A 27,360-nucleotide genomic window follows, 5' to 3' on the forward strand; every position below is an offset into this window, starting at 1 on the left:
GCTTGCTAAACAAAGTTAGCAAGCAGGCAGTGACTTGCTCTTTTCTAACTGGGAAAAGGAAATTATGTGAAAATCCCACCAACACTCAGAGTGGAAAGAGAGCAGACTTGGGAGTTGGGGAAATGTAATATCAGGCCTTCCCTGTGATTTAACTGACAGCAGAGCTAAACGGGGCAGTCTTTTTCTTGATTGGAAGGGGTTAGATGCAGAAAGCAGGAAGTAGTAAGTGTACTTAGAAAGATTCTGAAGTTGTTACAGAAGAAAAACCATATATGCATTTTGTTATCAAAGTAGCTGAGGCCTGGAAGTAGATGGCAGAATAAAATGGAGAATGAGTTTAAAAGAACCTTTACTGTGGCATTTGATCAAGACTGATGAAGGGACTGAATTGTAGTTAATTTTTGTGGGATATGGTCTTTGTCATTCTGATTTTAACAATATTATTATCAATTATTGGTAATTCTTTTTAAGGTCACAGAGGTGACTGAAAGAACATGCAATGTGGAGTCAAAAGACCTGGGATCTAAATTCTGCTTTAACTATATACTAATTATTAAACCTTGGTAAAAATCAGTTTATCTTTCAGACAAAGTGCCTACTCTGCAAAAGTAGAGATCTCATCTGTTTTACAAACAAAGTTGTTATGAAAATAAAATGTAATAAAGTATTTATGCCCTCATTCTCCAAAGATTTGTTGTGTCTATTATGTGCTAGGCACTACCAGGTGGTGGTTATGCAAGAGTGAGCAAAACGGATATGGCCCTGCTCTAATAGAGCTTAATGTTTAGTGGTAAAAAGTATTTTGTCAATTATACAGTCATATACATATTTTAGGTGTTTTATATTTTAAATAAAGATGTAAATAGTCGGATAAAAGGCTTGATGACTAGGAAAAAACCATGGATTTCTCTTTCTGAAAGACATGGTGTTCATGCAATCCTGTCATCCACTGCCACCTAGGTGCAGTGTATCCCAGCTGTAGGCTACATTCTTTTGAGGGCATGAGGGATCTCTCAACAGTTGCATTTGCTTATAAGAACACAGCAGCAAAACACCCAGAAACAATATCAAATGCTACTGCACTATAATGTGCTCTAACTGGAGAGATTTGCCTTTGACAATACTCCTATTCTGTTGGTTTCACACAGGGTTCTTTGGACGTTTAGTGGAACTATTTTGTCATGTGTTTTGCACTGGCTTAGAAAAGAAAGGCCAAACATCACATACTCGTGATAGTTGGGGAAGGCCTCACTAACTTGGGACATTTGAGCTAAGACCTGAGGAAGAGGGCCATGTAAATACCAGGCAGAATGAGAGTCTGACCCCAAATACCCACATTTCTGACTAATCAGTGACCTTGGGGCAAGTTTCTAAACTTCTCTGATTGTAGCTTTTTCATTCAGAAAACAGATAATATTTATGAAATGAAATAATATTTTAAGAGGTGGACAATCCATTGGCCAGGCAGTCAACAGATAGGCATTCTCATTACTACTAGTAACTATTACCAAGGACACCACCTTGCACACAGATCACTTCCTTACACCTTCTCAGCACCACTCTGGAGCAGCGTTCTCATTGTGACGATTTGGTTAACATCTCTCTCCCCTACTGAACTGCAAACTCCACAAGGTAGAGATCGTTCCCTGTTTTCCTCCTCATTGCATCCTCAGTACCTACCACAGTGACTGGCACATAATATAATAAATGCTCCAAAGTACTTACTGAAAAATTGGGGAAAAGAAGGGCAAGACCATGTCTGTCTTGCTCAGTACTAAGGTCCCAGGACTTGGCTGGCTTAAATAAAGGGCTAAGTGAATGAATGAGAAAATAAAAACATTGGAGAAAAAAAAATATGCAGAATATCTATAATGTTTGCCATCAAAAGATACTTGAGGCATCCACTGACAATGTAATTGCCTGAATTAATGTGAGAGGGACTTACTCTCTGGAAAAGCATGCAACTCGCTTCTCACAGGATTTAAAACAACAAGGACTATCCTTTTGAAATAAGTGCTAGGATACTTTTGAATAACATAATGTGAATCAAAAAAGTATAGAAGAATAGAATACTGCTGAGGTTAAATATATTTGCTTTCCAAATAAACTGTATTTTTCTATATACTTTCTCTACATTTAAATTATTCAAAACTATAAATCATTAAATATTTACTGACTGCTCATTATATGCTAGATACTTAGGAAGATGCCCAAATTAACAGAACTATTAATAAACACTTAGAGGAGAGAACTACGCATACAGTGAACTCTTGATAAATGTATCAGGAAACCTGGGTTTAGTTTCAGCTCCAACAGTAGTGGGTAATAAAATGTCACCCTTTTGGGACAGACACTATTAGGCTGGCAGTGTGCACGGGAAAAGAAAACAACTGATTTATTTTTTGGAGTTAGAGATAAATGGTACATTATTATGAAGGGTAATAAGTATTGTTTTTAAAAGATTCCCCTTAGATAAACCCCCACAACTTTCCATGTTATTTGAGCAAGGGAATGAGCTTCTAAGCATTTACATGTCTCTCCTCTGCTCTCTGAATATGAAATTAGAATGTGTCATGATATTTAGCCAAAAAAGTGTCCCCACCCACACAGTATCAATTTAGAATATTACTTAGCAATTAACCTGGTAGCCTAGTGTGGAAATTCCCCATGGAGAAAACAAAGCTCCTCTCTACTGCAAAAAAAGAAGTTACAAGCTTCTCGTAAGGGGGCTTCCTGTAAATCAGCCTGTGCTATGTGACACCTTCTCCAATACTGATTTTTTCTTTCTTCATACATTAAAATGGAGAAGAAACCATTTTTCTGAGGGGTATGCTTGTGGGTTTCTTCTTGTTACATTAGGTGGAGGACACGATGTGAGTGATGATAGCACGCCATCCCCAGGCACGGGGATACAACAGGGTCACGATAAAGCCCCTGTCCTCACAGAGCCCGCACTCATTAATACGGGCTGACCCCAAGTTCAATATGATTGAGAGCCTATATCACCTCTGAAATAGCACAAGAAAGCAATTATATGAAATAGGAGCTCAGGCTAACAATAAAACCTATGCTGGCAAAGAGACGGAAGAGGCTTGTGTTTGCTGAGAATCCACAGCACCATTGTAAAAGGATGTTATTATGTATTTTGCCAATCTCATGAAAAAATACCTAGATCTTTTCCTATGAACAGAATTTATTTTTACTAAAAAGTGAGATGACACTAAATACTCTTTCCTGAAACTGGCTCACTTTTTTCAGTAATATATCACAACCATTCTTCTGTGCCAGTGCAAGCAAATCTACCTTATAATTTTCAAGGAAATATACAATAATTTATGTAACCATTCTCCTACTTGTGGACAGTTAAATTGTCTTTAAGTATTTGCTACTAAAAATAATGCTGTAATGAACTGCTATGTATATAGATCCTTGTATTCTTATAAAATAACTTATGTAACATATTTTCTAAGAAGTGGAATAGCTAAGTCAAAGGATTTTAGTTTTGATGGATTCTGCCAAGCTGAATCAAAAAGCCATAAAAAAGAATACTCCCATTTCTTCATGCCTTTACTTATTTAGCTTGGATTCTATAGCTAATAATATACTGAATATATTCTATATAGTGAGACTCTTCCTCTAGACTATGATAGCCCATTTTAAAACATTCTTAAGCAACTATTGAAGAACACTTTTCAAATTAAAATATTAAAATTTAATATTAAGCACAATACAAAGGTCAAAGGAAATTCACTCAAAGTTACATAAGACTTATAGTTACTCTGACTATATGAAGAGAGAAAGAACACTTTAATTACAGAAAACAACTGTGATACATTTGCGCCTATACCAAGAATGCGAACTTTTCCATGAGGCATTTCCTGTCATGATTGGACAGATGGTTTCTCTAAATGCAGGCTGATTTCAAGGGACTCAGACTAAACTTGTTTTGACACACTATACTCTTCAGTCGATACCAAAAGAAATCAAACTCTGGAAACTCTGGAGATACTGCCTACCTTATAAACCACATTTCCTGTTTTTAACCCCTCTGCCCTAAATCAGTTATCAGTCCTAGTCTACTGATAAAAATAGATTGAAAAATACTATAAATATCCCACAATGTACTTTTTTTTCGTCAAACTGAAACATTACATTAAAGAACTTTGGGGTATTTTTTATCAAGAAAATTATTCAGTTATATCTGAAGATACATTATAGAAATTACTGTCCATTTTTAAAAACAAAAAGGTAACTAGAAACGGTATTGGCAGAACAGACAGAAATTCCTCAATGGTATGCAAGGAGAGAGGCTTCTGCTGGAATAGGGAGAGGCATGTTTAAGCTCCAGCTCGCCAGGCTTCAGTGCATTCATTCCTGACTCAGTAAGTGTTTCTTGCATATAACAGATCGTTTTAGTGAACAGTTGAGGGAAGGAAACCGGTCGTATAACTGACTCCCATTTTTATTTCACTCTGCACTCCACAGCCATTAACGAAAACTCTACCTTGCATTTCATTGCAGCATTGCTCGGCACTGCAGCGGAGACGGGCACTGAAGCATGGGCTGGCACTGCGGCATGGACCAGCACCGCGGCACCGATGGGCACTGCAGCGTGCACCGGCACTATGGCAGCACTGACGGGCGCCTTGCAGGAGTGGTCAGCACAGCGGTGCTGACTGGGGGTCAGATGCACGGGGGTCCTGCACACGCAGGGCACGATGAGCAGGGTCAGCCTCAACCACGTGCTACCTTCTAATTTCTTTTCAAGGATTTTTTTCCCTTTAATCAGTGTGAACTCCTGGCCTTTAAACTATGACTAGGAAAACTCTGTCCTTTGAAAATATAAATCATCTCCAGCAGTGAAAGTAACAGTAAAAGGATTTCATGGCTTATTTTTTCCATCTGTAAGAAAGGATTTATATTCATCAGAGTTTAGCATTCATAAAACTTCATAGGTAAACAGCTTTCAAGACTCGAATCCAGGCGAGGGAAACATAACCCACCCTCCCAATTCAAAAGCTTGTCTGATGTGTAAGAGAGACTGAATTATACTAATATAAAATATTACAGAACACTCTGTACATTTAGCATAGAGTACCAGTGTCATTATTCATGAACTTGACGCACTGAATTTTATTATTTATTAAAGATAGAAAGCTCATTAAATTAACATTAACTGATGAATCAATCATACTTGTTTCAATTTAGTCTTTTGGCAGAAAAAAATTTTCTTGCATTAGAAAGCAATGACAGTTTGAAAAGTATAAGTGATGAGAAAACAGAAGTCCTGTATATGCAAGTGAATGTGTTTTATACTGTGGGTATTTCTTCTGGACATATTTCCAACAGGTTTTCATAGGTGTAGGAAGTTTTTTTTCCATAATCCTAAGAATGCTCTCCACTAAATTAAAACCGAGTGCGCTGAGAGAAGTGGAGCTGAGTCTTGCCCCTGAGCTGAGTGACCTCGGTGATGAATAAGCATGTGGCCTGGCTCAGGAAGATGGCATAAAAATGTTGGCTGGTATTACTATTATTCAGCAATGCTTATGTCCCTGTTACTGGAGCCTTTTCTGTGAAGCATAAAAAAGAAGTAATAAGGTGTAGTCCCCATTCTCAGTATATGGGTTCCTATAGAATTTAAGAAACCAAATCCTACTATTATATGTTTCAGCCCCTACACCATAGGAAAGACCTTGAAATTAAAAACATTTGACTCAATAAAATTGAAGGCAGGAAAGAATGTGAAGTGCCAGTTGCTAACTTGGGAGTTCAGGTCTCATTTACATCACAAGGAATCCAGGTTCTAATTTTGAGCATGCCACAAACTGGTTCAGACACTTAAAAGCCCTGTTTTGGCACCCTGTTGGAAAAGGCAACATTGAAATGAGGGGCGGCCTGGGGTGGGAGAAAGGACTGGCAGCCCCTGAACCTGCAAGCTCCCTCAGCAGCTCGCCGGCCGCTGTAAGGACCGTCAGCTGCCCAGGCACACTGAAGCCACAAGAAGCTCAGGGGCTCTCCCTCCACCAAATAACCGTGTGCTGTTTAGTGTCCTAGTACAACCTTGTGCAGGTTCTCTGCCCAAAAGGAAATGCAGCCCCTTTACTCTTCCTGATCTCTATCATTCATTACATTTTGCCCCACTTGGAGAACACGCAGCATGAGCCCTATTTTTCTGGGGAAAAGGGTGTGCTGGGCCTGGGACTGCAGCCTACCAGGCCTCTGTCAGCACCCCAGCGCGGGTGGCCCGTGAGACCTGAGCAGGGCAGCCTTTGCCTCTGGGCCAGGGGCTTGGGCTCCGAGACAGAGGGCTGGCCACAGCTCTGCTCTTCTCAGTTTGCATCAGATGTGCTTCGGGTGGATGAGGCCTAAACGACATTTTAATCCAATTATTTTAAAAATATTACAACACACAAAATTAAACACATTGTTACCCCTACCTCCTGTACTCTACTCACTTCTCTTGCTAATGGTGGGAGCTGGAATTTGGAGTCACAGAGGGACTGGGTTGAAGGCCTAGTTCTAGTATCCTGAGCAAGTCAGAGTCTTATAAAATGTTTACAAATGGGGAAAATCACATCTTACCCTGCCAGGGCTGTTGGGAGGATAAAATGTGATAATGTGTATGAAAATAAAAAAGTGTAAAGCATTTTTATTTAAAAATGGACCAAAATTGGTTTTCAGTAAGAACCAAGGCAAAGTGCTGTTTGGTATTTTATTTTCAATGCTGCAAGCTTAAAAACCACAAAAATGGGCCAACCCTCCAACTTTGAGTTTTCGGCCCACTGTTATGGCTAGAATGACACATCACCAAGGTTCTCTCTCTCATATACCTTTGCTAAAGCAGCGTACCAGTGTGGAGCCAATGACATCTCTCCAGGGTCCTGAAAACACCAAAGCAAGCTCCATGAAATGCCATTCTATCACCAGAAAATGTTAACACTGAAGACGATTCTTGGACTGAGAAACCATTCAGTCACTCAAACACTCAAGATGTTTGTTCAAAGAGATGCTGAAAGTACATTTTGCAATGGGGCTGTCCTAGGATGGAGACCCCAAGGGTGATGAAGGTGTGAGTATGCCTAGACACCGAGTCTTCACACTTTTCTGATTGTGCAAAGCTGTAGGTGAGAGAATTCTGAGCTCCCTTGATACATATATATTTATTTACAAATACCCTAAGATTATAATCTATGATGTAAATATGTAAACTCTTATAAATACATAAGTACCACTGTTTATACATTCTGTATATTGTAGATTAAAATATGTAATATGCAGTAAGTAAAATTATGAAGCAGTTTATAAATGTGTGTATATTATGTATTTTGTACAGAAAAAGAAATTAGAAATAGAAGAGGAAAAGAAGAAATTAAAAAACTATTTTATCAGTCTGGATAAACTAGCTTATGCTAAAGTTTAAAAACAACCCTCAGATACGAGCAGCTTAAAATGGAAACTATTTCTTGTTCTTGCAGCTGGTCCAGAAGAGGGCCTGACGCCCGCAGTCACCTGGGCACCGGGGTGGACGGAGCCCACTTAACACAGGCTTCCAGGACCACAGGAGCAGGGCAACAAGAGCAAGCAGCATACGCCGTCCTCCCAACTTCTCGCTGGAAGTGACTGTTACGTCCAGTTCACTTTTGTTTCCTGGCCACAGTCAGCTCAGTGGGCGGTACAGGATAATCCTCTCCCAGGGAGAAGTGGCAGACTTTGGTGAACAGTAATTCACTAAAATTATTTCTAAAATAGCGTATAATGTAACAGTAGAAAAAGCATATTCTGAATTGAAATTACAATTTGAAGGGCTGATTCTAAGTTCATTTTATTGTGATACTTGGACTCAATGAAATTCATAACAGAAAAAGTACTGTATAAAGATATGTGGATACATAAGAAGAGGGACCTAGTTGGCTGCATTTACTAAACCATGATACTCTGTTGCCAAGATTTCAAGTTTGCAGATAAGAGTTTTTTCTCTTTTACAATAAAGCATAAAGTAAATAAATCCTAAGTACAGCTTGATAAAATTTCACATTTACAGACGCACATGACCACCATGCAGATCTAAACACAAAATATGATTTCCAGCACCCTAGCAGGCTCTCTTGTTCTCCTTCCCAGCTGATGCCCCTACTCCAAAGGTAGTCACTCTCCTGACCCTTACCACCAGATTCGTGGTGCTTGTTTCCATATATATATGGATATATATATATATATGGAATAATGGGACCAAGCAAAATCCATACAGTATGTGCTCTTGTATCTGGCTTCTTCCTCTCCAAATCAGTTCTGTGAGAACTGTTCCTATCGTTAAACAGGTAGGAGAGTTTGCTCATTCTCATCGGTATACAGAGTTCTACTGTATGACAATACCACAATTTGCTTATTCATTCTCCTGCTAATGGACAACTGAATTGCTTCCAACTTTTAGCTATTTAAAATAGAGCTGATGTGCCCATTCTCGTTTGTGTCCTTTGGGGGCACGGGGTCTCATAAGGTCATATGCTGGGATGGAACTGGATCATTGCAAATATGCATATTTCCTTTTAGTGGGCATTGCTAGTTCTCCAATGGGGAAAAGAGCAGGGCTGTTGCATGCCCCTCAAAAAGCACCTTATAGGTAAGAGTTCATGGATATGGGCCCATGTGTCCAAAAGTAGCACTTGGCTCTAGTTAAAAAAAAAAGGGGAGGGGGATGTCATACCTATTTTCATTAGGAGAAAAAAAAAAGCCACAGTATAAAACACACACAAAAAAAAGGAGGAAAAAAAGTCTAAAAAAATACATCGATTTTTCTCTCCATTAACACAACCCAACCATAGAGTGCAAGAATATTACTTTCTTTCATACCCATTGTATTTAAAGTCCCTGACAGTGGCCTTGTGTGATTTCATAAACCTGTTATTAAAGCCCTTCAATCCACAAACTTCCTAAAAGTGATATGCATTCTAAGTACGATTCTTAAAGTCCCTGTTACTGTAATCATAGCCTGTCATACCATTTGCAACAAGAGATGACAGCAATTTCAAAAATGAAAAATGGGCTTTCAAATATATCATATTTATGCACTTACTCTGTTTGTCACTCAAAGGTCTTGATTATTAGTATGATATTATCAGAAAATTGAAGTAAATTGATCCAAAAAAGAATCCATATCCCAGGTAAATACACAATACAGAGATTTTATTAACATTGTCTTTAATTTGTTCCTATAGACATAAACTACTTTGATGATGTCTATTGCTCCAATCACTTAAAACCTAACTCCAAAACTGAGTTTTTGGCTCAGATTCTGCCGTTTCATTGGACGTTGCTACAATGCAGAGCAGAGGCACGTTAATCGGCTTGCTGATAAATGACACGTATTTGGGAAGAGGTCGGGAGGCAGGAGAGCAAGGTCCCAGTTCTGGATCACACTGGCCCTGGACCTCAGCCTCCGCATCTGCGAAAGAAGGGGTGCTAGGTTTCTTAGTCCCTACTAGGCCAACAAGTTTCCCTTTTATTGTAGTAGACTCTTGGGAAATTTTCAAGACGTTATTTTTAAAATATATACTCAAAAGTTTCCATCTTGATTTTCAGAATAAACAGTAAGCAAAATGGCTAATTATTAAGCGTCCTAAAAGTATTCTGGGGTTGGGTCTTATTGCTTAAGAGAAGGGGGTTAGGAAAGCAAGACACGTTTGGATAATTATTTACTAAGTGCCTTGTATCTCTGAGGTTCTATCCTGGTGCAGAGAAATTTTATGACAGATCAGGGGAGATGACACCTAAGTTACGACTATAGGATTTATGTTTCTTATCAAATTTCTTCATGTGTTCACTTCCTACTAAAATGAGTAAATTCGTGTCACTGTTCCACTCCCTCAGCAGGTACCTGTGGGGGGCTTCGGGTGTGGTGGTGGAGAGGGGGCTGCTCCTTCAGGGGCCCTTGGGACTCTTACATCTTGCACCGCACGTGGGAGAAGCCCAGAAAGACAGCTAGCTAGTGGGCCCCGGGCGGGGCCGGTTCTGAGAGGAGGGAGGGGCAGGGATGGCTGAGGGGAGGTCAGGGAAGAGGCGAGGAGGGCTGGCAGGGCAGGGCTAACTGCCGGACTGCACCCTCGAGCACGCGGGAGCCTGGGGAGGTGCTCTGAGGGGCGAGCCACAGGACTGGCTTGACAACCGTAAGCTTAGCTTGGAACCAGCCGTTCTCAAAACTTTTCTAGTTCTAGCCACAGTACAAGCATATGAATCGTGCTGCTTGTGATGAAACTATATCGGTCTTTATAAAGTATCGTGCCAGAAACAGATTTATAACATTGTTACAAGATAAACAAGGGAATACTCGAAATATACATTTAACAGCTCTAGGAATAATTTTCACCTGCCCAAAGTTAGCCACCAAGAACCACAACGTATTCTTACCATGGAAGGTAGGTTAGGGAATGAGGGCACTGGAAGTGAATGATAAAATATGAAAAAAACAAACAAGTTCTCCTAATATCCCTCTATCCTTTCCACACAGTCTCCATTTTTAATCACCCCTCCCTCTCCCCGTCCCGCCCAACCCTTCCTGTGATCTCTCCCGCTCTCTTCAACCTCATCAAAATGTCCTGGCTGCTCCGTGATTCAGGGAGCTGACTGATCCCGCCTGGGCACAGTGTAGCTTCAGAGCCGAGGTGTAGCCGGCCAGGGCTCTAGGAGCGTGGGGGAGCAGCAGGCTGCAGTCCTGTGGGAGAGGTGATGACCAGCACACACCATGGTATGCAGCGGAGCAAAGACTAACTAAGCAGGTGATGTGCACACACACATGCAAAAGTGCCCCCGGCAGGTAGCTGCAGTGAGCAAAGCAGCTTCTTAGGTTTCTTTTAGACAACTTGTTTCATCCTCATCACTTAAATCCTTTAGCTTCTGTTGACCAGAGATTGAAATATCACAGCACTTTGGATCACGACTTCAAATTTGTGGGGAAGTCCAAACAGAACATTTGGAAATCATCTGAGCCTCAGCTTTCTATTATGATGTATGTTATCTGGGAAATTTGTCACAGTGTTCCAGTTCAAAATAATAATGTGAAAACGCCTATATCACTATACAAGCCCAATGCACTAGGCCCATTCAAATAATAAAATTCTGAAGTGTTTCATTAAATTTCAACTATAACGCATAGTGCAGTGAATTTTAAAAATCATTCCAATAGCTGTGTTATAACTGGTCATCTTCTTTACTATCAAGCTAGGAGAATAAAAATTTCTGAATATGAACCAAGGCTTTTGTTCTGAGGAGGTATAAGGGTGGACATAAAGTACTCCTAGACGGTAGCTGCTAAACCTACATGGAAAGGAGGATCGAAATTTCAGTGGTTGTGGTAAACTTCTAAGGTTCCTAAACATGAAGGCTGTAGAGCTGTATCACTGAACTTCCATCTCACTAAACAAAATAGCATGGCGTAACTACCTGGGTCACATTTTGCTCTGTTAATTATTTGTTGCAGACATTATAGACTTGATAGGGTTTTCCATTGTGGGCCCTAAACTGAAACAAAATCAGTGCCCTCCAACACCCTTCAAACCTTTGCAGACAGAAGTGTTTAAGAGAAATATTTATTAACTTCAGGGCTAACAGTAACTCTCAATGAAGCCAAGGCCATAAGGAAATAATAAAATAGCTTGAGTGAAGAAAAGAATGTCCAAATGACAGAATAAGTTCAAGTATCTGTTATCATCTCTGGGTGTGCCTCAGTGCAGTTGTGTGTGTGTAAATAAGTTTTGGGAAGTCTCTTAGACTCTATCATTAGATAAACAAAATCAGGCCGAGAGAGTGGGAAAAAAAATCTCTAATGCCTTCCTTGGAAACCTAAGTTTCACAGATTCATACTATAGATATGAAATATTTGTGTGTTCACACATGCACATGTTTTCTAATGTCTTGCTGACTAGAAAAGACCCTTCTTCAGGACTGAGATATAATCATTTGTCCCTGGATGTAGGAAGAGCGCAGCCTAGGGGTGGGCTTGTTGGGGCTCACCTTTGGAAAGAAGAAATGAGAGAAACCACCAGGTAATGTGTGTGTGGCTGACACGTGCACCTGACTTCACAGCAGACCTTCTGGCGTGGTTCAGAGGGAAGCAGAGGCAGAGAGGGAGGACAGAAAACTCAGTGTGGAGGACAAGAAAGAAAGCTGAGGGAAACGGACTTTGGCCCAGTGGTTAGGGCGTCCGTCTACCACATGGGAGGCCCGCGGTTCAAACCCCGGGCCTCCTTGACCCGTGTGGAGCTGGCCATGCGTAGTGCTGATGCGCGCAAGGAGTGCCGTGCCACGCAAGGGTGTCCCCCGCGTGGGGTAGCCCCACGCGCAAGGAGTGCGCCCGTGAGGAAAGCCGCCCAGCGTGAAAAGAAAGAGCAGCCTGCCCAGGAATGGCGCCGCCCACGCTTCCCGTGCCGCTGACGACAACAGAAGCGGACAAAGAAACAAGACGCAGCAAATAGACACCAAGAACAGACAACCAGGGGAGGGGGGAAATTAAATAAATAAATAAATCTTTAAAAAAAAAAAAGAAAAAAAAAGAAAGCTGAGGGAGGAATTTTTTTCATATTTCATCTTTTCTTATTTTCTCATTTGCTTCTAATCACTGATTCTATGGCTGGGAAAGGAGAGCACATGATACTCTATTTCCATAACAGAAAACAAGGATGCATTCAAAGATTACTGTATCTTCAGGATTCAGAAGCCAACTTAGAAAGACTCCCCAGGCCAAAGATGGGACAATATGAGGATTAAACGAACCAACTACTATAAGGAATTGAAATTCATCAAGTATCAGGTGTGTTCAACAACATGATACATGAGTTCATAAATATAACTTGATGGAGACTCAAGTAATTATTCTGCCTTTCTCTGTGAACTATACATCAGAGTAATCAATTTGATATAAATTTTTATTTAAAGAAGTGTTTCAGCTAATAATCACTACTTAGCATTTTTAAAACAATTTTTGTCTTTTTTTAGAAGATAAATAGATCACACAAAACGTTACATTGAAAAACATAAGAGGTTTCCATACACCCCACTCACCACCACCCCTCCTCCCACGTCAACATCCCCTTTCATCGGTAAGGCACGTTCATTGCATCTGGTGAATACACGCTGGAGCACTCCACACTGCATGGACCATAGTTTACATTGTAGTTTACACTCTCCCCTAGTCCATCCAGTGGGTTATGACAGGATAAACAATGTCCTGCATCTGTCCCTGCAATACAGTTCAGCACTACTGCCCAGTCCCAAAAATGCCCCATATTACCCCCCTTCCTCCCTCTCCCTGCCCTCAGCAACTCCCGCGGCCACCATCTCCACATCAATGATAAAAATTCTTTCATTGCTAGAGTCACAACAGTTCTACAGCAAGTCAACTCCAATTCATGTTATATTATTTTTTGCAATTCTTAATGAAATAATAGGTCATGGCAACAATCACGAATGGTGCTAAACCATTGGATGAAAAGTTCTTGGTGAACTTTTAATGGGTGGGTCAGGCTGATAATACTTGAATCCAATTTCAATCTTAACATCACTAAAGAGAGAGACGACCAAGCATAATGTATGTACCTTTTGATAGAAGAAAATGACATTAGGAAAAGAAATCAAACCCAATATTGATAAAGCTCTTTGATTAACCACAGATTTGCAGGACATACAAGGGACAGAGGGACATACTAAATGGCACCATAAAGAAACAATCTGAAAAATCCAGAATGTGAGAAAGCCTACAGGACAAACAACCTGATTCACGCAAAAAATATACTGGAGAGGGGACTCTAGAGAGTTTTAAAAAACGAGATATATCAACCAAAAGCAGTATGTGAACCTTGACTGAATCCTGATTTGAATAAACTGTCTAAAAAGCTTTTACAAGAATTTTGAACACTTGGTATCTGAGGAAATCAAGGAGTCAGATAATTTTTTCCACATATGATAATGATAATTGTGGTTAATATTTAAAAAAAAATAAGTCTTGACTTATGTATGGATGAAATGATCTAATATTGGGGAATAATTTCAAAATAATACATCCCAGGCATAGGAGGGGAGTAGATGGGCATAGATAAAACTATAGACTGGCCATGAGCTGATACTCGTTAAAGCTGGATAATGGGTCAATGAGGATTTGTTATACTGTCCCATTTTAATATGTCATAGATTTCTATAATAAAAAGTTTAAAAAATGACTTAGAATGTTTATTTGCACAATAGCACACTAGTTTATCCTGATGCCAAATAGCACAGTTTACAGCTATCAATTTAATATATAATAAAATAAATATTTTAGCAGATAAGACATGCAATGCAGAAAATATGTAGGCCACAGGTCATTTCAAGGTTAATAAATTTCATATTTAAGACCATGAGAGCCAAAATTTAGCTTTATGGAAAAATGCTTGGCAGAAAAGGAAATTATAACCAAATGTCCAAAGCCTTATATGAGTAGTTTTACAACATTGATTCTAATATATTAAACTGCATATAAAAAAGAGAAAAGTGTGAAAAAAGTGAGTTTAAATTATGAGACTGATTTAAAAACAATGGTTGATAATGATTGACTAGGATTATTCCCAACAGAAGACTAAAATGGTTTTGTTTTGTTCATTTTTTTTTTTGCTTTAAATGGATAAAATATACAACCATTAAAAATTCTCCTCAATACTTTAAAAATTAAATTAGGAAAAATAACCCCAGGAATTGATAAGCTTCTCCTTCAGAGGAGTTCAGTAAAGCTCACTGATTTCGATTTCTCTCTTTAAAGGTAAAGTTCACTCAGTTGGCATCTGCTTTGATCAAAAGCAGACATAGAACCAGCAAGATGGCGGCAGGGTAAGGAGCTCCTAGAGTCAGCTCTTGCTACAGGGCAGTAAGTAAACACCCAGAGCTATCTGGAAGTGGCTGAAGCACCTGTTTGGGGGTTCCAGGAGACCAGAAGAGCATCCTGCCACATCCTTGAAGGAGTGGAAGGAGGAGACTGCCCATCTGCAGAGAAGACTCGTGAGTAGAGGCTCCATGCCCCAGAGGCCGGTGCCCATCCTCCACTGGAGGTACAAGCCGCCTCGGGTTGGAACTGAACCCAATTCCGCAGCTGGAATTGAAAGCTCCACTTCTCTATAACAGGGGAGGAAGAGACAACTGTCACCAATTTCAGCTACTGATGAGTAAATTCAGTGGGCTACAGTATAATCCTGAGAGCAGCTAAGGTTTGAGCCTGTCTAGGTCAGAAAGAGGCTGGGAGCCGCCATCTTAACTCTGTGCCTAGCACGAGGGAAGTGGGGTATACTGAAAATCACAGTGCTGGTGGGGACCAGCTTCTTTCCATCCAGATCAGATTGCAGCTCTAGCATAAGCCCTAGCCCCACCTCCAGTAGGGAGGAAGCTGGGGGGACCCGTGTCAGCCTCTCCGGGAAATTACCAGCCAAATTGTAGAGGTCAATGATTGTCCTACTCGGGCAGCACGAGCTGCCCCAAGAGCTTTTCTGTGGCTGGAATTGGAAACTCCATTTCTTAAAAACAGGGGAGGAGGAGACGGTTGGCTGCTGATTTCGGCTACTGATTGGTAGACTCGGCTGGCTAAAGTATAACCCTAGGAGCAGCTGGGGTGTGAATCTATCCAAGTCAGAAAGAGGCTGGTAGCCACCATTGTGACTCCACCACCAGCATGAAGGGAAGCCTGGCAGACCGAAAATCACAGTGATGGTAGGAACCAGTTTCTTTCACCCAGATTGGCCTGCAGCCCTAGAGGAGGCTTCAGCCCCACCTCCAGCAGGGAGGAGGCTGGTGGGCCCTGCACCAGCCTATCTAGGTAACTGCATGTACCTTTGGCTGGCACAGACTGAATAATTGGAAGTCTACCAGGGCAACTGCAGTCATCTTGGACCTGCACTGCACACACTGCTGCCCACACCTTTAGCTCCATTCCCACTCCAGGCAGGACAGAAAGGGGTATGGAGCTTCCTCAGTCTCTCTGGGCAACTATAGTCTAGGCCTGCACAACTTGGATTATCCCACACAGCTGTGACTCTATTCCTACCTCTGGCAAAGGAGAAAACTGGGAGAAGGTTCATCATTCCCTGGGACAATGAGGGCAGCTTGAGCCTCCACAGCTTACAGCACCAACTACATCCTTGGCTCCTACTGCATAACCAGCAAGGGAGAAAGGGCAGGAAACCCTAAACTAAAGAGAAAATCTGCACCCAGAATAAATACTCTAGTAAGTCAGATGCCAAGACACCAACAAAAAATTACAATCCACACCAAGAAACAGGAAGCTATGGCTCAGTTAAAGGAACATGATAAGCCTCCAGATGACATAAAGGAGTTGAGACAACTAATCATAGATGTTAAAACAAATCTCCTTAATAAATTCAACGAGATGGCTAAAGAGATTAAGGCTATTAAGAAGACATTGGATGAGCACAAAGAAGAATTTCAAAGTATTCACAGAAAAACAGCAGATCTTACAGGAATGAAAGGTGCAATAAATGAAATTTTAAAAAAACACTGGAATCATATAATAGCAGAGTGGAAGAGGCAGAAGAAAGGATTGGTGAGCTTGAAGAAATGGCCTCTGAAAGTGAACATACAGAAGAACAGATGTAGAAAAGAATGGAAAAAATTGAACAAGGTCTCAGGGAACTAAACAACAGCCAGAGATGTGTAAACATAGTGTCATGGGTGTCCCAGAAGGAGAAGAGAAGGGAAAAGTGGCAGGAGGACTATTTTAAGAAATAATGTTAGAAAATTTCCCAACCCTATTGAAGGACATAGATATCCCTGTCCAAGAAGCACAATGTACTCCCATCCAAAAAAACCTGAATAGACCAACCCCGGGACACATACTTATCAGAATGTTAAATGTTAAAGAGAAAGAGAATTTTGAACAGCAAGAGAAAAGCAATGCATACCATATAAGGATATACAATAAGATTAAGTGTTGATTTCTCACCAGAAACCATGGAGGCAAGAAGACAGTGGTCTGATATATTTAAGATACTACAAGAGAAAAACTTCCAGCCAAGAATCTTATATCCAGCAAAACTGTCTTTCTAAAACAAGGGCAAGATTAGAATATACACAGATAAACAGCAACTGAGAGAATTTCTAACCAAGAGACCAGATTTTTAGGAAATACTTAGAGGTGTGCTAGAGCCTGAAAAGAAAAGACAGGAGGGAGAGGCCTGGAAGAAAATCTAGAAATGAAGATTATATCAATAAAAGTAACCAAGTGTCAAAAGAGTGGTGAAAATTAAATATGACAGATAAAACTCAAATAGTCAGGAATAAACTTAACCAGTGATGTAAAGCACTTGTATTCAGAAAACTGCACCTCAATATTAAAAGATATAAAGACCTAAATAACTGGAAGAACATTCCATGCTCACGGATTCGAAGTCTAAGTAGCATTAGATGTCAATTCTACTCAAACTGATATATAGATTCAATGCAATCTCGATAAAAATTCAACCTGCATTTTAAAACAAAATTGAAAACCAGATTATTAAATTTATTTGGAAGGGTAAGGAGTCCTGAATAGCCAGAAACATCATAAAAAGGAAAAGTGAACCCTCATCTCCACACTTTAAATCTATTACCTAGCTATAGTGGTAAAAACAGGATGGTACTAGTCAAAAGACAGACATATAGACCAGTGGAACCAAACTGATGGTTCAGAAACAGATCCTCAAGTTATTTTTGACTAGCCTGTCAAATCCACACAGCTTGGGCAGAACAGTCCACTCAACAAATGGTGCTGAAAAAACTGGATATCCAAAGCCGAAAGCCTTGTCCAAAAATTAACTCAAAATGGATCAAAAACCTAAAAATAAAAGCAAGAACCATTCAACTTCTAGAAGAAATTGTAGGAAAATATTTTCAGGACTTAGTGGTAGGTGGAGGATTCTTAAAGGAGATAAGAGGAAGACTGAGATGAACTACTGCTATTTGATGCATGTAGAAGTTTTAATTAGCTTTACTGTAAAAGTGTGGAAATGTATAGAGAGGATAGTAACAAATAGTAACAGCTAGTTTATAAATGGGGATGTGGCTGAAAATGGTAGTCTAGGTATGTAAATGCCAACTGACAGAATGCTAGAGAATTATCTAGGAACTGAATAGCACAGTAAACCAAGAGGTGGATGAGAACTGTGGTTGATGGTACAGATGCAAGAGTGTCCTTTGTGAGCTAGATGAAATGTACATCACTACTGTAAGGTGTTGGGAATGCATGGGAAAAATACAACTGGAGTGACCTGTAGACTCTGGTTAGCAGTAATAATATAATACTCTTGCATCTATGCCAAAGATGTACTGTGTCAATAATGAGGCAGTATGGAAAATGTACAGTATGGACGTGGTAACAATCAGATGATACTATCTTTATCTGTAACAAATGTTCCACCACAGTGTGGTGTGTTGATAGAGGGGTGCTGTTTGGGAACTTATTGTTTCATAAGTTTACAACTTCTGTCATAAAAAGTATATTAAAAAATAATAGGGTTGATTGAAGAAAAACACACCAAATGTAAGATAAGGACTATAATTAGTAATATGATTTTGACAATATTCTTTCATAATTTGTAACAAACATCTCACGACAATACAAGGTGTTGGTGGAGAGTTGATGTATGGGACCCCTGTATGACGTTATGCATGTTTGCTTTGCTACATACTTGTTTATGTATGTTCATATATAAATGATATAAAGATAATAATAGGGTGGGCTGGGGGAAAAATACTTTGGTTAGTAGCAATATTTTGACAATGCTCTTTAATCATTAGTTATAAAGGTTTAACAACAATGCAAGGTACTAGTGGTAGGGTAGTTATGAGAGTCCTTTATGATGTTATATATGTTTGCTTTGCAAGTTCACAACTATTACTATGCACTTATTGTTTATGTATGCTCATGTATGAGTGATATATTTCAATAATTAAAAAAACAGCAGATATAATAAAGTGCCCAACGATTCCATGACTAGTGAAAGATGTGATAGGAGAAACGACTGATAGCTGTGTTAATACGCATGACCCCAATTTAAAGAAGGCAACAGAGTCAGATGAGAGTACCCAGTCCAGTCTAGCTGACATGCCAGATAAACTGTGGTGAGCTCTGGGAGGGAAGGCTCACTGGACAAAGAAAAGCACTAGGGTCAGACTTGGGTGGGTGATGGCACAGCAACACCACCTGAAGCCTATGCCAGGTCTTGAAGGGCGAATGGGATCAGTCAAGTCAGACAGCAGGGTGGAGAAGGGCTTCCAGGTAAAGGGAGTACCACATCCTTGTGAACTGGCAAGTAGTCCAGGCTGACCTGCGTGTAAACTACCAGGAACGGCTAGTGTTAAAACATTACAGGGCCAGCTCATAAACAACACGAAATCTGTTTTTTCCTCCCTGAAGGCTATGGGGAGCTACTGAAAGATTTTAAGGAAAGGAAGAACCTAAACAAAAAAGAACTTTAGAAAGAACTCAGGATTTGAGGTGGATGAGACTGGCAAGGAAGAGGTCTTCAGATAGGGGGAAAAATCCAGGTAACAGATGGATCTGGAGATACTTAGGAAGTGGCATTTACAGCATCTGGTTACCCAACAGATACCTGCACGTGTTGCAGGAGAGGGAAGAGCTGGGGATGGTGAAGCAGAGGCAGCAGCATGAGAGGTGGGGAGGAAAAAGGTATTTTAGAGAGCTAGTGACTCACTCTGCCCACAAGAAGCCAGCAAAGAGACTGAAAACACAAGGGGAGTAGCAAGTGCTGAAAGCTGAGACAAAAGAATTTCAAGGGAACAGGCAACACAGTCAAAAGTTGTAGACAGATAAGTTCAAGTAAAATCTGAGAAATCCCCACCAGATCTAGGAATGAGAAATCCCTGGGATCTTGCTAAGCACAGTTTCAGGGAGTGGAAGGGCTGAAGTAAGGAGGCTGCTTGTGGAGAGGCACGTGGGGCAAGGCCACAGACAACTCCCGAAGAAGGTGGCTATCTGGTAAAGAGAAACACAGGTCTACAGCTAGAAGGGATTAGCAAGGATTTCTTTAGACTTTGGTGACTTTCACTGTTGATAAGGAAAATGCTATGAAGAGGAAGTTGTCCTCCAAGGAAGAGAGAGAAGACAGCTGATGGAATGAGGTCTCCAAGGAGGTATCAGGTGCTAGAGGTACTGAAATGCTAGAGGTACTGATTGTTCGATTTCAGCATCCAGAAAATCAGGAGTTGGTGGTAGAGTTAAAATATGTTGGAGTCAATTTCTAGTTTTATAAATAGTCTTTAAGCTGATCCTTGAACTGCTGGCAGAGGGATTTTATTTGTAATAAATAATTATTACTTAGATTCTGAAATAATCATGCTTTGTGTACTAACAGCACACCAGACATTTATCCTTGTTGAGATCGGCTCCTCTCTTTCACCTGCACACATAGCTGGACGGCTACAGCATTAGCTAGATTGCACGTATTAATTTTAGGAAGGGGAAAAGGCAAGCAATGAGTGGGGAGGCCAGGCCCCCCTCTCACTCTCTTCACCCATCCTGGAAGTGGTGTTCTGATCTGAAAAAATTGCTAAATACATTATGTATGTATGTATATGTGTGTATTTAGGGTATTTTGTAAGGAGAACTGTCCCTCTCTGCTCTTCTGGCTTCCATGAGGTGATTTTTCCCTAACATCACTTCACCCTATGCAGGTGAAATTTCCTCACTGGTGGGTGGCGGTCATCAGGCCACTTTTTAATGGGGCTGAGCTAATTACGATATTAAAGTTCATGGGGGATTTGGTTTCTTCCATCTTTCCTCTCCACCCAGGATGGGGCAGTGACCGAGGTAAATAATTTGCTCTGCCATCTCAAGTTTTCCTCTTGGAGGCCTGTTTCAAGGTCCAGGCTGGAGGCTGAAGAGGCCATCTGGCTCTTATGTCAGAAAGAACAATTTCTGCTTTTTCTTCAGCCAGCCAGCCTCTCCTGGGGAATACTTCACTTTCATGAGAGTTTCTAGCTTGCAGCATGCCCTACAGAATTTGGACTTGTCAATCCCCTCAGTCGCATGAGCCAATTCTTATAATAAATTTCTTTCATTTAAGTACAAATCTCATTTATAGAAATCTTTTTATAGGATATATATATATACATATATATACACACACACACATATGTGTGCATATACCTTATTGGTTTTGTTTCTCTGGAGAACCCTGACTTTCAGCTTTATTATCTCCTGAGTCTTTCACCTTATTCTTCAATTGGTTTGAAATTTGGGTTGTTGGTTATTCACTGGTTCCCCATCACCAAAGATTCAAATAGTGTTTTCCTTCTGTTTAGGTTATGATACTGAGGGGATGAGCGAGATTCCCTTCAATTAGCTCTTCTCTAATATCCAACTTTACAACCATCACTAATTTATAAGGATAATCCAGAAAGCAATACTGCAACAGCCTGGTACCACTCCTGAAAATTCATTTTAGTAAACACGATTTAATAACTGATGAGATTAATATTTAAATTGGAGGTGATAACTTGATGATATAAATGTGGAGGTAGACCAGCCATTACATCAGAGTTCTATAGGTATAGGTCCGTAGGTGTAATTAATTCACTGAAATACAAAGACCTAGATAAGATCAGAAAATTAGGAGAGAAGTGTTGGAAAAAGCATACAATAACCAGTCAGGATACTGTTTATATGGCAGTGGAAATATATTTACCTTAGATAAAGGCAAAGAAATGATTATTTAAAACAAAACAGTGGGTGATTACAGTCAACTAACTACAAAGAAAATTGTTTTTTCACATTTCCTTTTTCACCTAACTCACTGGATTTTAATTATAAATGAAAAAAAAAAAGCACATCAAGCAAGGACTCCAAGAAGTTATGATTTAAAAAAAATAAAAGGACATAAAATCATAATGGAATAAAGGCTATTTTAGCATTTAACATTTTTATTGCCACTTACTGCTATGATTTTTATTTCCACCAAAGAAACATCCTATCCTCTCTCCCTTCACAAACAAACAACCAAATACAAGAACAACAAACCTATAAAAGAGAAACGTGCACTAGAGATACAGGCACCAATAAGAATAAAAAATAGTTCCAGAACGTCCTCTAGCTAATGCTTATGTTAAGCATATTCCAGAGAATGAGATCACCAGTTTGATTTTCCATACATTTTTCGATTCACAGAATAGGACACACAACACTGAAGGAGAATATGACTATTTAGTCATTTACTTAAAAATCACAATCATTTCACCTCACAGAAAGCACTATCAGCTTCTCTATACTTTAAACTTAGAAATCAGATACTGCTATCTTGGAAAACTTGGAAAGTGCCTTGTACCTAACAGGCTTAATAATATTTGCTGAGTTTGTGAATGAAAATGCTTTTTAATTGTGCAGGAGGCAAGTGTTTTATTGAATTTGAGTATACAGAGTAAGACTGATTTCACTTTTTAATTCTACTCTCTGTGTTCCCAATATATATATTTACGTATCAGCAAATTCAACTTAAGCTTACCCAGGACAATGACTATCGTTTTCTTTGCACAAAGTATAATTAGATCCTTCAAAATCTTATTGGTGAGAACTCTATCATATATTATTGAAATGCAGCTTTCTAAATTCCTTAAGAAAAATGTACTATTTAGAATTGAAAAAATACCTCAATTTTCCACTGAATAAATTTAATTTATTCTCAATTAAATTATTATTCAAAGACAGGGAAGCGGACTTGGCCCAGTGGATTGGGCATCCGTCTACCACATGGGAGGTCCGAGGTTCAAACCCCGGGCCTCCTTGACCCGTGCGCAGCTGGCCCACGAGCAGTGCTGATACGCGCAAGGAGTGCCTTGCCACGCAGGAGTGTCCCCACATAGGGGAGCCCCACGCGCAAGGAGTATGCCCTGTAAGGAGAGCCGCCCAGCACGAAAGAAAGTTCAGCCTACCCAGGGATGGTGCCGCACACACGGAGAGCTGACACAACAAGATGACACAACAAAAAGAAACACAGATTCCCGTGCCACTGACAACAACAGAAGCAGACAAAGAAGAATGTGCAGCAAATGGACACAGAGAACAGAAAACTGGGGCGGGGGTGGAAGGAAGGGAGAGAAATTTAAAAAAAAAACAAAAAACAAAATGTGTGGTCATCATGTATATGTGGGGGTCCAAAACTGATTTAAAAAAATAAGCCATTATAGAAGTTTATCTAAATGTTTTCGCCATAACTGAAAAAGAAGTTAAGGGAACTTGAAGTTTAATTTAGGTAACCAAGGGGGTAACTACGCTGTACAGATTTACTCTTTTATTCATAGAAAAGTAAAGGCAAAATATGCTCATTGGAATGAAAAATTTCTTATAATACTAATTCAGGCATTCATTAGGATACTTAAGTATCAAGGGAAGAATTGTCAAGCTCAGTAATGACTGCAATTATGTAAGGAAGCCATCTTGTGAAAAAATTAGCCTGGCACCTGCCTCTAAGTAGTCGGTAGAGTCATTCAATGACTACTAAAGCAGGCCTAACTAGGTAAATTAGATTCTTTAACAGTTGTGGGCAGGCTATTCTAAAATGATAATTTGCTTTCTCAGCTTAACATCTTAGCAGCCACTCTAATATACATAACTGAGCAGTGATGACTACTGAAGTCAGAGAATTGAAATAAATGATGCTTCTACTGTAATTTCTAAACATACAAAAGTCTCAATTCCTGCTCTTGAAAACAGTTTTACATACTTAATTTTAAATCTACCTTTTTTTCCTTTAATAGCAGAAAGTAGTTAGACACAATAATAAAAGAAATGTGAAAATGCTTATCTGGCAGTTTCCCCAAGTTCCTCATCTGGCAGATGAGTGATCAGTATCTACGTGAACAATGGTGGTAACAATATATAAACAATATGTACATACACAACAATCATATATATACATATCACACAGTAATATAGTATATACAGTACATATACATTTTCTTAGAGAACAGGTCTGCAGTTTTCCATTTTTTGAAAATCAAGTACAAAAATACTATCTTCCCTGTCTCCATTCTTCTAATTTCTCTCTTATTCTCTAGATATTCTAACCTGGGCCTGAAGATTTGAATTACAGAAAGTTACTGGACACAAGAGATGACAATTATGCAAATATCTCTTACAGATTTCAGACAGGGAAAATGTATGAAAGATAGAGTCTGAAAGGCAGAGACCTTAAAATGAAATTGAAATTCTCTTGGGTAGAATAAGCTCAGACTTAGGAGGAACTTTGCATTTGCCCTTTGACTCTGTTTTTAGACTTCTTCATGTTATAAATTACATAAATGCCTCCTCCTCCCCAATATAATTCTAATTACTACAATTAATATAAAAGCATCTTTAATTAAAAATGAGCTAAGTATGTTACCTATATAAAAGGTTAAGTTTAAATTCATTTATTAAATATCATTAGGGAATGTGTATAATTTTAAATTAATATGTCTTTTGGATAGAAAAAAATAGTTGAAACCAATACCAAAGGGAAAATTTAAGGAACAAAATTTTTCTTATTTAATATGTTTTAAATATGTGAACTTCTATCTGTATTTATAAATGAAGACCAAGAATATTCTTAATTTAGTTAAAATTTATCAATGCAAATACTCAGAACTCTTAGCAACATGAAGTTTTTAATAACTGTGAATAATGGAACATTAAGAACAGATAGATGAGTCAGAACTAACCAGAATAATCTTTACCAATATAGACCCAAATAAAGAGGTGTCAACAATTTAAATATTCAACTGTCATGTTAGAAAAGCACAGCTATGGCTTTAACGGATCTTTTCTTGAATCATGAAATTAATCAACTGGATATTTTTTTTTATCACTACATACAGTATCGGAAACTAAATTTATTGCTAACTACAGCAATAAGTAATCTCGCTATATGGTTTGCAAAATTCAGTTTATGATAATGAAACCTCTAAAGATAATATAAAGTTGTTCATTGAAATTATTTTCGAAAATTAACAATTAACTGTTCAAACTTTACGTGTCAACTTTAAACAAACTAAAAACTCACAATATGACTATACAAGACAGGTTCAGTTAGTAATCATAAAGTAAAAACCACACTAAGAACAGAACTGAACACAGTTTATAGAAGTGAAACGAACACAATTTCTAAGTGTTTTCGGAATTCGAGAAAAAAGAGTAAATAAATTTCTGTCATTTACTTATGAAAGATTTGCCTAAAATAAATCAAGCTAGATAATTAATAAAAAGGACATACCATGGAAAGGTCAGCCAGCTGGGAGAATCTTTATTTCATATAAAAAAATTATCCAGAGGCTACAAACTATTATTAAGATCAATCTTATGATTATTTTTATAATCTAATTCTTATCACGGGCTTGCACTAGTTCAATTTCATGATTTAAAAAAATATATAAAGATAATTGAGAAAAGATGTCAGGCACCTTAAATATATATCACAAAATAAGGACTTGGAAAATTCTAGCTACTATTACCTAAGCAGATGCAATGGCAATTCCTACTAGCTCGGCATTTTCATTCACAGTCCTTGCGCTCTAACCCACTCCCATTCCGTGCTTTCTCAGGATCCACAACCTGACAGCCAGCAGAGTGCATTTGAATTACCGTGACCTAACCATGCCCTTCCAAGGAATACAAGACCTATTCTCTTATCCAAAGACACTCCTTAAGGGGATGAACTCGGGAGAAAGATGTGGGCTCTGCCTCAACAGGAACTCTCTGTGTTGCTGGTGCTCAGAGCTCACAGTAGAAAGCCTTACTGTTTATTAAGAGAAATGATGAGGCTGACAGAGGTGTGAAAAAAAAAGAAAGTCTTCCTTTGCATCAGCTGCATGTAATTCATGTTTCTCAGCTTCAAATGAAGACAAATATGAATTACTGTTTGGGGAGACTGAAATTTAGTGACTAATTCTAATTTATTGTAGTAATAATAAAAAGTACAGGAAACTTGGACTGACATTCTCACAATAACATCACAACTAATTTAATAATCTTGAACATATACAAATTATATTAAAATAATATCAGTATTAATAATGTCCAATACATGCTAATGTTCAAGAAAAGTATTAATTTCAGCAAAATTAATTTAAACCATCACTTAAAAATACATTACTTTTTCCATGGTGATGCTACACAGAACTGTTTTTGTCTCGGATATACTTGATACTTATATTTTAATTCAAATGCAATTGCTCAAAATTCAGGAAGTACAGAAAGCTACCATATGAGAAATAACAGAAGGAAAGAAAATAAATGCTAAAATACTCATCTTAGTTCAATTCAACTGAACAAATACGAGTATCCATTAAGTACTATTTATGAAAATGTGAACAAGGAGAATCATGGAAACATTACATGATTTACTTTCCTACTGAAAAAAAATTTTTGAGAGAAATCACAGCAAAATCATATGGCAAATGCTTGGAAGAGAATAAATAGGAAGTTCTCCAGCCATTTAGAAAGACTGTCTTTTAATAAACTACTAACATTTATTCAGTCAATGAACATAGGCAGAACACTGAAAAAGAGAGTCCCTGTCCCTCAATGTCACAAGTTTAGTAGAAGAGACAAGCATACAGACAAGTATCTTCAGGACTTTGTATTTTGTTAGGCAGTGGATTCTTAGACTTTATACCAAAGGATGAACAACAAAAGAAAAATTAGATACACTGGACTTCATCATAATTAAAAACTTTTGTGACTCAAAGGACACTATCAACAAGGTGAAAAGACAACCTACAGAATGGGAGAAAGTATTTGGAAACCACATACAGTTTTATGGGACTCAACACACGTGAATTCAGGTATATGCGACTGGCAATAAAAAAAAATAAAGGCAGAGAGGAAAAGGAGAATTAAAACTAAAAAATAATTTCTATGATCACTTTTGCTTATTGTTACTAGAGCATTTATTTGCCTTATTTATAAAAAATGTGTGATAGGTCTATTCATATAAGAAATACTTAATAAATAATGGGCTTTGCTAATATGTACGCCTTATACAGAGCAGGGAAGCACGGCAGTAGCAGAGTGGGGATGGGGGCAGAATGCTGATTCCCAGCTGGCTTGCCAGCACCAGGCACCTTCCTTGCCTGCCACTGGTGCTGCCAATATTCTTCCTCTGGGGGGAGAGGGTAGAGAGACATTGGGGTGGGGTGGGCTGCTGGGGTGCGAGTGTGCAAGAGAATTAACATTTAAAAAGATTATTTCTATGATTAAGTATTGTTCTATGATTACTTATGGTTACTAGAGTGCTCATTTGCTTTATTTATTTTTAAAATGTGATAGTTATGCTCCTAAAAGTAATACTTATTAAACAATGGGCT

At 38.9% G+C, this 27,360-nt stretch overlaps 1 protein-coding gene across 3 annotated transcripts in view; it reads right to left on the bottom strand.

Annotated features, from left to right (window-relative positions):
* Positions 1–27,360, bottom strand: part of EXOC2 (exocyst complex component 2) — a 228,893-nt gene that overhangs the window by 23,257 nt on the left and 178,276 nt on the right. The gene's annotated exons all lie outside the window — the stretch shown is intronic.

Source organism: Dasypus novemcinctus, chromosome 22 (genome assembly GCF_030445035.2).
Source record: "Dasypus novemcinctus isolate mDasNov1 chromosome 22, mDasNov1.1.hap2, whole genome shotgun sequence".
NCBI lineage: Eukaryota > Metazoa > Chordata > Mammalia > Cingulata > Dasypodidae > Dasypus > Dasypus novemcinctus.